The following is a 12,012-nucleotide window of genomic DNA, read 5'->3' on the forward strand; positions in this document are numbered from 1 at the left end:
GGGTGTTTGCAGGCCACATAGTCAGGGTGGGTCTCTTCTCAGAATCATTAAGACTTAGTAAGACATGGTATTTTTTTTTTTTTAAGACCTATTTGAAAGAGAAGAAAGAGATGAGCATGCTGGGGGAGGGGGAAGAGAGAAGAAGAGAGAGAATCTCAACCACTTAGCAGGGAGCCTGACAAGGGGCTCAATGATGCCACAACCCTGAGCTGAAAGCAAGAGTTGGACGCTCAGCCAGCTGAGCCACCCAGGTGCCTCTTAGTAAGATCTACTAATAGTCTTCCTCACATAGGGTAGCTTTATTTACCTTCTCACAGGTTCCTGACTTTCCGTGAAAGCTGCTGGGAGTGAGCTGGGTTCTCCATCTCTTGGGCACTGGACTTCTAGATGGCTTACTTCCCGTGCAGTGATGATTTTTACTCGGTGTTAAAACAGAAACAAGATTTCAGATGGGCTCTATGTTTTTCGTTATTGTTGGAATTAACCCAGTTACCATTCTAAGCTCCTTGGGAATGACTGGAAAGTCCCACTTTTCAGTACAACTTAGAAGTGCTTTGTGTCTTCCGTTGTATGTAGTAAGAATTCATTAGTTAGGGGCGCCTGGGTGGCTCAGTGGGTTAAAGCCTCTGCCTTCTGCTCGGGTCATGATCCCAGGGTCCTGGGTTGGAGCCCTGCATAGAGCTCTCTGCTCAGCAGGGAGCCTGCTTCCCCCCCACACCCCGCCCACCCTCTCTGCTGTCTCTCTGCCTATTTGTGATCTCTGTCAAATAAATAAATAAAATCTTAAAAAAAAAATTCATTAGTTAAATTTGACCTTAAAAGGCCACCAAGAAACAGGGTCTGAGCTCCATCCTTGACCCTGAATGATTTGTTTTAGGCATGAAAGTGTACCTTGAGAGAAGGTGAAGGAAGTTACATGTAAAAACATGTATATTGTCAGCAGGTCCTCACGGGACTTCTCCCTACTGGCGCTGTTGACACTCTGGGCTAGACGATTGTGGTTAGAGCCTGTCTTGTGCATTGTTAGATGATCTGAGGCATCCCTGGCCCTACCCACTAGAGCCAGTTGTGAGGGTCCACATTTGTTGGCAGATACTGCTAAATGTGCCCTCGAAGGCAAAAATCGCTGCTGGTCGGGACCCACCAAGTTAACAGACAAGGAAGCTCTTTCTGGGTATCTCTTTACTCAAGCTGTTCATTGATTTTTTTGAGAATTCCTCTGTAACTATTAAAAAGCCAAATAGTTAGTGATCAATATACACAGATTGCATATTTGCAGATTTTGTCTACGTGCTAAAATTGATGGGTAAACCTGAAATCATGAATCCAGGCGCTTTTACAGTCGGCCTTGGACACACACGTGTGCCAAGAGGTAAAACATTCCAGTCGCGTCCTGCACCTGTTCCCAGCTGAGGTCAGACAAGGTGATACTTCTTGTTGTAGCTCTCTCTTGTAAACAAACGTCCTTCCCATGGCCTATTGAATGCCACATTTTTTAGATTTTTGTGCCTTTTCATTGGTGATTTTGCTTTTAAAAATGACCCCCAAATACAGTGTAGTGCTGTCTAGTGTTCATAAGGATGAGGAGGTTGTTATGTGCTTTACAGAGAAAATACATGTGTTAGATAAGCTTCCTTTCAGGCATGAGTTAGAGTGCTCTTGGCCATGAGTTCAGCGTTAATGATAAATCTTTCTAGGTGTCTTCAAACAGAAATATGCATAAAACAAGGCTATGCATTGCATTGATCATTGGATGAAAATGGCTCCCAGGAACCTAGCCCTGTATTTGACCATGGAGAAAAGGTCCAGTCTTTGCCAGTTCAGGGTTAGTGGTGACTTTGTAAGAATGTAACTACTGCAGGTAGGAATCGAATGTACTAGTATGTAGCTAACTGACATTGCCAAAGCCTACATTTTAGAGATGCAATGTGGTGAATGTATTAAGCTGGATTGCTTTTTTGGTAAAGAATGATGCAGCCACATTATCAAAAACTTAGAGAATAAATAACTGCTCAGTCAGTGGTTATCAGTATTTTTACAGCTGTGGCATACCTTGTGGGAAAGGGTTCTATCAATTTATAGTGCCACAAGCAATTTACTTTTCCATTGAATGTCCTTTTCAGTGCATCTTTGCCAGAATTATTTTTACATTTGTCGTATTTAAAAAATGACAAAATTTTGTGAAAACTCAAATCATACAGATAGTTCAAGAATAGAATGTAAAAGTTTCATTGTTATCTTCCCCCTTTTTTCTCAAGAATGTTAAAAATTTGGTATGTCATTTCAAGTCTTTTAAAAAACGCACATGAAAAGAAATGCTTTATATACCCACAATTTAATATGGAAGGGACTATTTGCTTTCTATATGCTGGTTGCATTATGCTTTGGATACTTTATGTAATTCAGGCACAAAAATGCTTTCTCATAATTTATAATATACTTAAGTTGTCTGGAAAAACAACATAAATGTTGTTTCCCAATAGCTGTTGTTTGATTTTTGAGCTAAGTGATTATTAGCTTGCGATAAATCTCTTCTAATCTAATTTTTGTTTTTGCCCGTAACCTAAGTGACAGAACACAACCCAGAATCTGTCTTGAAATTTTATTTTCTCTCATGAGGCTTGGCAGAGGATTTCAAAGAATTGTGTTTCCTCCTAGAAAAGTAGTTAATAAATGGATGCAAATGAGTAAACATTTTCCAGGATCAGTCAAGATGCTTAGTATAAAATACTACAACAGATGTTCCTGGAACGATTACAGTGTGAAGAACATATTCGTGATAGTGAGTCTGGAACCCTTGCCCTCACCGTGGCTGGAGAAAAGAGGACATGGGCGGAATGGCTGTTGATCCTCCGTGTGTCAGGCACAAAGGGACTTGTTGGAGGGACAAGAGATTCTGCAGATGAGGTTGCCTTGACTCAGGGTAGGGAAGAGAGACCTTCTTGGGCCAGCTGTTGAAAATAGAGAGTAGAGGGAATTTTGATTGTGGTTTGAAACCCTACTTATATTAGAAAACCATAGTTTTCACTTAGGACGATTTAGAGACATGCGGTAAAAATGCTCCTGGAAAAGAAAAACTAAAACCTGAGTAGCTTTGATGGATGGAAGAGCTTGGGAAAATTGCAGACCTTTGAAATCAGAGACATATTCTGTTTCTAGGATGGTGAGAAATTGTGCATCGCTAGGATTATGTGTTAATTACTTAGAAAAAGGTAAAATAAGAAGTATGAATTTATTATGGACAGGAAGGACTGTTTTCTGGAAAGAAAGGAAAATGTGTGTATTATGCCTGAGTGTCAGTTTCTTAACCTAACAGTGAGCTAAACCTAGAAGATTAAAGTCCATAGGATTGTTTTCCAGTAAGGGAGTGTCACTTACATGATAATTTTGCACCTCAATCCCAGATTCCACACTCCAGCAAGACTAGAGTAAGTGTGGATAAAAACTCAAGGGTTGGGCAGAAGGTGGATTAAAAAAAAAAAAAAAAAAACTATTTTATAAAGCATTAGCTATGAAAAAAAATCACAATTTAAATGTCGTCCTATTAAAAAACAAAACAAAACAAAAAACCCCAAACCAAAAAACCCTTCCCATTTGGAAATTACAAGGTCTCTTCCCTGTGAGATTCTTAGTTTACCCTTGGGATGATACTTTTTGTTGACTGTTGCAGGCATTCAGATAATCATCAAAAACCTAGAGGCACGCCCTTTGAAGTACATAGTTTCTCTTTCAGAACATCTATGGGAGAGGCACTAAGGAGAATGTTTAAAGTAAAATATTTCAGATAATTGTCCACATTCCTCAGACTTTTATTCCTGAAAAATGGCAAGCAAACTCTATGGCTTTACTCATTTTTAATTTGAATATTTATGGAAGGCTGAGTTGAAGTGTGCCATTAAATTAACCTTTTTTGGGTAAAGTTCTCTTAAAAAGGTCATTAACCATATTTGGGTTAACTAGTTAGGACAAATTTAAACATTATATGATGCTTTAGGGTAAAAAGCAATGAAGCTAATTTAATTCCCTCCTCAAAAAGTCCTTTGTAAATAGTGTCTTTGTCACCTATCTTAGTGTTTATAGAACAGAAGCTTTAACTGTGGTGTTCCTACATCAGTGAACTTTTATCTTATGGGCTTTGTAAATAAAATTGTATTCTCCGTATTTTCTGGTTTAATAGTTTTTTTTTTTTTTTTGTCTTTTTGTTGTTTTGTTTTGTTCTTACGTTTATATCCCTTATCTACCTAACATTTGTTTTTGTGCCTCATAGAGGGAAAGTGATAACTTCGTTTTCATTTTTGGGGATATTTACTTTTGTGCATATATACTTTTCCAGAATGTATCAAATAGTTGTCTCTTTCCATACTGGAAAAATATATAATAGTTTGCTCTTCAGTACTTACTCTAAATGATACATTGATTGTATCCTAAATATTCATATGTTTGCTTACTATACTGTCTACCCTAGTAAATGATCTATTTCTGTGGTAACAGTTTTTAGTTACTGTAACTTTACAGTATATTTATTTAGCTTTGTTAGGATAGGTCTCCCTTCATTGTTCTTTCTTCAAAACATTTTTCAGTCATGCTGAATCTTTCTCTCTTCCAGCTCAACTTTAGAATCAGATTTATAAACTCTACAGAATATCCTGTTGCAATGCGGGTTGCATTGTGTTGACTTTAAAAACTGTGACGAAAGGAGAATTGCCATTATACGAAATTGGGTCTTCTTGTGTGGGCACTGGTAGTGCCATTACTTGTATCTTCTGTATTATTCAGTAAAACTGAAAGTAAGACTGATTCGACATATATATGGGTAAGTTAATTTCTAGGTATTTTCTCTTTCCCCACCCCTCCTTCCTTTTATACTTTGTTGATATGACTGGAATTTTTTTTTGTTTGTTTTTAAGATTTTATTTTTTAAGTAATCTCTACTGCCAACATGGGCCTCTAACTCACAACCCTGAGATCAAGAACCACACGCTCTATGGTCTGAGCCAGCCAGGTAGCCTTGGAATTTTTTGTTTTCTAAATGACATTCTTCATCTAGTTATTCTTTCTGACTATCTCCAGTCCACTTAGATTCTAGGCAAATAGACATTTCATTTACAAAAATAAAATATATAAAAAATAAAAATTACTGCCTTTTCTTAACATTTTCTTTGATTTCTCTGGGTTAGAGGTTGAAGTAAAGTTTTAAATAGTTAATAGCAGGCATCCTTGTCACTGTCCTGATTTTAATGGGACTTGAAATTCACCATTTATTGGTTCATTTCCATACATTTCTGATTTGCTTTTCTGTATAGGAAACTATTTGCTATTTATAAGAAAGTGTCAAAAATAACCAGGGTAGATGTTTAAGTTACTGGTTGTTTCCCAAAGAACATGGCAATGATGGGGGATATGCCACACACAGAAAAAGTGTTCATGATTTCTTACGGTTCTACTTGGTTTTTCCTCAAAGAAATTCACGATGTGTAGGAGCATGTTGGGGCATCTGAGGACTCCCTAGAACACAGGACCTCTGCAGGAATCCTAGGAGCACACTCTGAGCAAGAGTGATGTAAATGAACCGGTTGGCCTGATTTTTTCTGAAGGAGACTCTGGGTGGAGTACAGTGATCGAGCCAGTGGTGGTAACCCAGACTGGGGTAGAGTCATGGGCTCTGGCAGTCCGGTTTTCCTTAGGCAGATGGAGGCACATTCTAGGTGTGCCCTGTGAACACATGAATAGGGTTGAAATTCAGAAAACCCTTACCTAGTAGGTAGAAGGAAAGGGACATTGGGAGCAGAGAACTTACAGATGTAAAGAACCAAATGTTAAAAGGGGGAAGAGAGTAACATACAAGATGTGAGATGTGATGCCTCAGGGCTCTGGCACTTTCCTGGTTGGGTGGGGGTGGGGGTGTCCTTATCTGTGTTGCCAGAAGTTGGCTGGCAGAATTAAAGTCACAGGCTCATAATGTAAGCTCAAGCCTTTTCTTGTTAGGAGACTGTACTGTAAATACTTCTATTAGGTAAATTTTAAATTGCCGTGTGTGCCTGAAAGCTGTAAGTCCTTAACATTTAAAAGAGTGGTTTTCCAACTGTGATTCCTGGAGCTCTGTGTGTGCCGTGGCGGCCCCTCGGGAGCCCACAGGACCCCGAGACCCCCATTCCCCCATTTCAACCAGAGCAGCTCTGCTTTCATGAATCTACATTGCTTATCAGGTTTCTGAGTAAAGTAACATTAGAAGACAAAACTTCGCTGCTTAAAAGAAAAAGAAAATCTGAAAGCCATCATTGAATAATTCATTTGAGTAATTAAAACCATGTTTGTGTAGTAATACCAATCTTGCCTATGTTAACTACTGGCATTTTATGTTTGGAGTTGCATTTCTCAAGGAAGATTTCCTTGCCGATGTGATGTAGGAAGGATTTCTTTTTTACATAGACTTGGTAGTGGTTAGGGTGTGTAGGCACGTGATTGGGTCCTTTGTGTCCGTGTCTGATAATGGTAGGCTGCTTAAGGACCTGCTTGTGTTGTATCTTTTTCATCGCACCCCCATCCCCCTCCCCCATCCCTGAACATCCACCACACGGGTTCAGGATGTACCCTGGCCCCCTTGCTCAGCCCATAGATCAGCTCCTGATTCTATGCAGACTGCTGTGGATGGACAGTCCCCTCCCCCTTCTGCCAACGATGTGAGCCGCAAGGTGGGCCAGGAGAAGCTCAGAGGCACAGCTTTGACAACAGCCTGACTTGGCTCTCGTGTTTCCGGGTGCAGGGACTTATATAAGAGAGCTCTAAGTAGCCGCCTTTGGGGATTGCTGGATTTTAGTAGGATCACCAAAAATCAAAGCAGTCCGGCTTGCCAGCAGAGCCTCTCCCAGTTCTGCGTGGGCTACAGTCTAAGGAACTGAGGCCAGCGGATGTGGACTGAGCCCAGAGGAATTGTGGTGATGAAGCCTGGCTTCACAGAGGGATTAGTAATGTCCTCACTGTTCACCTACACCCTTCCTACTCCTCAAATTGTAGTCCTTTGCCTTCTGAGGCGCTCCCCCTGGCAAATCTGGTCCAAAGTGAGCTTTGCTGTCCATTGTTCAGCGAGACACTATTCTATCGTGAACAGCCATGCTGCCATCGTTTGCAGTCACACACTAAGGATTTTTATCTGCTGTACCAGCTCTGAGATAGTACTGTTGTCACAGCACCAGACCTAGATCAAGTGCTTGTTTTAGGCAAGGATGTTTGGTGGTGATAGAAACCCATTCACCAATTTGATAAACAGGAAAGGTTTCTGTGTGTTTTGAAGATCTCCCAGGATGGGAAATGAAGAGCACTGGGGTTCATGGGAATTGGACTGAGCCCATCAAAGTGCTCTCTTGGGCTCCTAGTTCCTGTCTTGGGGTGTCCTTTATCCCCTTGATGGCCAGATGAACTTGTGAGGTCGTGATTGCCTGTTTGTCCTCTATGGCTACCCAGACCCAGGTTTTCTGACTTCCTCATCTTCCAGCCTCCCAGCTAGAGTTCAACTGGGCTTAGAGTTACTGGGGAAAATCCCATTGGCCAAAACTGGCCCCTTTGAACTGAAGTCACAAGAGCACGAGGTCCCTGGCCTGACCACTGAAATGCTTCCTTAGAGTCAGAGCTCCAGCTCCACCCCCCCTCCGCACCCCCCCTCCCCCGCAGCTTTGGTAGAGGCAAGAGGAGACCCATGGTAGTCCCAAGCTGCCCCCTTCAGGTTATACAGACCCAAAACAGGTCTCTTCCATGGCTCAAGCACTTACTAAACAATGAAGTGATTTATCCTTTTTCCCAACTTTTATCTCAGTGCTTTGAAATGAAATTTTCCTATAACCTGTCTTTCATTGTATGAATGAACCTTTCTGGATTGTGTTTCCCAGGGGTCTGGTGGGGGACCCTGGCCCCCTTGCTCAGCCCTTGGACTTGGAGGCCGGGTGAATTGCGTAACAGAGGCCGGATAGAGTCACAGCTTTGTCTTCCTGTGGGGAGGCCAAGTGCAGGGCAGCCCCACCAAGAGCAGCATTTCCAAAGATGGAGTGATGGAGCTTGGAGGCCTCCTTATCCCCTTCCTGGTGGCTGAGTGTGGGGACAGCAGCCCGGACCCCAGGGCCAGGACCCAGTGCGTGGCTGTGGACATAACCTGGGAGTGCTTCCCTGGACTAGCATGGCTTGTTCCAGAGAGGAAATACAATTTGCTCTTCCATTTGTACAAAATGTCCCTGCTTCCCACTCTTCTCCAGAGCAGGAAATGAAAAAGAAGTCCTCACTCTAAAACGAGAGAAGAAAAGAACTAGCTAGCCCGATTCTCGCACAGGACTGTTTGTCCCTGTGCCCCGCACTGTGGTTCATCAGACCCATGTGTTGTTTTTGAATGGCGGGAATAATAGGACTTACACCTAATCAAGGAAAAGAATTCCAAACAAAAGCTTGGGTGGGGTTTCCTGGGCAGGAGTGTGATATTGTAATAAATGGGAAACAGTTCTGCAGTCCAATCTCTGGTCTGATTATACAAATTATAGCAGGGGGCCCAGTTCTCCAAGGAATGTAACACACCCCACAGAGGCCCCTCCTCGGTGGGTGTGTCTGCATTTCCTCCAGCGCCCTCCTCAGCAGTTAATGCTTTTGCCAGAGGAGCCCAGAGCCTCCTGAGGAATAATTAGGATGCCTTCATTAGGGTCTCTGCTATGGGACCATTTTACAGGTGAGTTTGCCTTATGTTAAATCCCTTTAGGGAGTCCGGTGGCTAAATTCTCCTCTTTTTCCCTGCGTTACTGAACAAAGAGTGCATACAAGACTCTGATTATCTAATAACAATGGCCAACATTTCCAAGCACTAACGAGCCAGGCACTTGATCCGGACAGAATAGAGGAAAATGTTGGAATAAAAAGTCTCTTTGCTTGCAAAAGGGGACATCGATTTCTGTGACTGTGTCTGGAGGCCTGCTGCGCTCCTCTGTCTTCAGATCACCACTCCTTGTTCATGTTCTAGAATATTCCTGACCCTCAGGCTCAGCCTTGGTGAGCTGCTTGAGAGTTCCCTCGTGTGCCAGTTCCTTCAGGAATGCTGTCTTTGTTAATCTCACTGGTGGCCCTTCCCCCCTATACTCTTGCTTCTCAATCTTCAGAAGCAAACATTCTGTCCCTTGAGAAAGCTCCCCTGGCTTATCCCTCCTGTCCTGAGCCCCCCAGTCTGTTACATGCCCCAGAGCAGCCTGGCTTACCTATTTTTTCTTCTTCTTTTTTAGTTTTTTAGTTCTTTTTTTTTTTTTAAGATTTTATTTATTTATTCGACAGAGAGAGATCACAAGTAGACAGAGAGGCAGGCAGAGAGAGAGGAGGAAGCAGGCTCCCCGCTGAGCAGAGAGCCCGATTCGGGACTTGATCCCAGGACCCTGAGATCATGACCTGAGCCAAAGGCAGCGGCCTAACCCACTGAGCCACCCAGGCGCCCCAGTTTTTTAGTTCTTACTGATGAAGTTCTAGAACCTAGGTGAGGTTCGGTGGGCTGAGGTCCGGAGCCGATGACCAAGAAAGAATTCTTGAGACATCTTTGGTAAAAAATGGTGGTTTATTAAAGCACGGGGACAGGACCCGTGGCCAGGTAGAGCTGCTGCCCCGGGGTTGTGAAGGGTGGCAGGTTATATACCCTGCAGTTGGGGGAAGGTGAGGGGAAGGGAGGTTTCAACGGAGTTTTCATATGCTAAAGAGGGCCTACAAGGTGCCAGGATGTCAGAGGCCTACCCAGGCCTTGCCCTTGCCCTTGCAACTTGATCAATGTTGTCTTTAGACCAGCCATAAACATTAAGATAGTTGGGAGACTTTTTGGTGGGATGTCACAATCCTGCTATCAATCGTCTTTGTTAATGAGATTTAGGACATTTGTAAGCCAAGGGAGACTCCTGTCTAGCAGGATTGTGAGCTCTGCAAGTTAACTATTTGCTTATTGTTCATGGCAGTCAGGGCTGCCTGAGGGATGCTACACATAGGACTGAGGGGAAGCGGATGGAGAGGGGGTACAAGGCGCCAGCTTTTGCTTTGTCTTTAGCCAGCCTCATGCTCCCTCATCATTACCACCCACTGTCAGATGAAGGTTTTAGTACTTCTTCTTAAATCACCACTTCCTGGAGACCAAGGGCTGTCTTGGGTTCATCTTCATTCAAGTTGTTGATACCTGGCATATAGTAGGTGCCAGGTATCAGAATGGTTTGAAGCTATTTTCTCTTAGCACGTATGTTTGAGGTTTTTTGTTTTTTGTTTTTAAATCTGGAGCCAATTTATGGCCCATATCAGGTAAATATGTTGCTGTAATATTACAGGCTTGTCGGCTTGGGATCTAAGATTGTTTTTCTCTAAACCATTTTGGTTCGTCTTACCCCTATGTCTTGCTGTCTTATCTGATTAGCTGGATGCTGGCGGCAGAGTCATGAGACGGCAGGGCGAGGCTGAGATTGGCCTGACTCTGTGTCTAGGTTGTGACCCTCCTCTTTAATTTGGGATTTCTTAGAGCCACAGCAGGTCAGTGAAGATGGAATGCATTTAACAGAGGTGTGGTGCCTGGCCCGTGTGTCCCTCTGACTGCTCCTTCTCACCACCCCTCCCACATTAGGCCCATTGGCCCTTGTCCCCCCTTGCTGTGCCTTAGCCGTGGTTTCTGTCAGCCTTTCAGAGTCTGTCCAGCCTACCTGCTCCCTTGGGAACCCTTCTGTGGTTCCGTGAGGATGTGTGTACCCCAGAGATATCACAACTAGAACCCCCCTGGTGGAACACTTTGGATGAACACCCCAGTGTGCATCCCATTTTATTGACCTCATTTGTTGGTAGGTCTCCCCTCTCCCATCACTGGGGCACTCATTCCACAGCGAAGCCCTGGCCTTATTTCTTTCCATATTTCCCAGTGCCTAGCTTGGGCCACACACGTCATTTCTACTTGGTGGGCCATTAAATGAATCCCTAGGCAACTTTTAATTAAAAACAACAAAAAACAATAAAAACAGAAAAAAAAACCCCAACAACAGGGTGCATCTCCTCAGTGGCAGTGTTTCAACTTCTGAAATTATTGCACATGTCCTGACATCGTCTAGGGTTGGAGCTTTAAGCAGTGCGAGTCCTAGTTTACCCGTGAGGGAGGGAGACTAAGAGGCTCAAACACTGTAGCCACGCGTCTTGTATGAGGCAAGTTGGGGACAGACTTGGTCCTTTAGAGGCCTTGTCTGGGCTCTTCCCCGTATAGGATGCACCCCTGTAAACTTGATGAGAAACATTTGGTGGGTCAGCCAGCCCAGGTTTCTAGTTTCCACATGGGTTTGGGAGGCTGGTCTCACAGGGAACAGGAGGGGCCCTCAGAATCCTCCCTGGGCAGGTCCAAGTGGGCCTGTTCCTGTGGTGGTGGTGATGCTCGTTTCCATCTAGAAATGACCAACATTTTCGACCTGGAAAAGGAATTTCTGTTGGCACTGTAGGTTAGACCCTCCTGCACTTTTATCCCTTGCAGATTTTATCACAGATCCTGCTTCTGGGTTGTTTCTCCGGAGCACATTAGTTTTATTGTGCTATGTAAAATGCAGCTTGCCTCCCACTGGCTAATACCTGCTCCCTTTGTTGCCTCTGCAAATAGCCCTAGGAGGGGAGAGAGGTGGTGGGGGGTGTGTGCTAATGCCTGTGTGTCCACTTGTTAGGGATTGAGGAGCCACAGCCCCACACTAGCTGTTAGGGAGTGCTGAGACCCTGTGGGTCTGCCTTGCTAACACTCAGGGCTTTCCAAACTTTCCACTGACTTGGCAGGGTGAGCCAAGTTCCTAACTAATTTGAGGAGCGTTAACAATACTCATTGGGTATAGAAAAGATTTCATGAGTTTCGAATAGTGGAAAGTTACCTCATTTAGAGAATTCTAGGGAAAATTTGAAAATAGGAAAGCATTTACATAATAAATTGTGCTGGATGACTGATGATGTCCCTAAAAGAGCTTTTTGAAACACGATCTGTGACATCATTGCCCAATAGCCGGTTTT

At 43.5% G+C, this 12,012-nt stretch overlaps 1 protein-coding gene across 4 annotated transcripts in view; it reads left to right on the plus strand.

Moving 5' to 3' along the window:
• The window catches only part of TLN2 (talin 2), a 423,915-nt gene that overhangs the window by 135,654 nt on the left and 276,249 nt on the right, over positions 1-12,012 (plus strand). Inside the window, exon 1 of one of the 4 annotated variants that reach the window (XM_045067451.1) lies at positions 8,604-8,704. The exons of the other annotated variants lie outside the window; for them this stretch is intronic. The gene's annotated coding sequence lies outside the window, so the exon portion shown is untranslated. Of the gene's footprint in view, positions 1-8,603; positions 8,705-12,012 lie in introns of those variants that run through there. 4 annotated transcript variants of the gene reach the window in all.

Source organism: Mustela putorius, unplaced genomic scaffold, assembly GCF_011764305.1.
Source record: "Mustela putorius furo isolate JIRA1106 unplaced genomic scaffold, ASM1176430v1.1 tig00003896_pilon_pilon_pilon, whole genome shotgun sequence".
Lineage (NCBI taxonomy): Eukaryota > Metazoa > Chordata > Mammalia > Carnivora > Mustelidae > Mustela > Mustela putorius.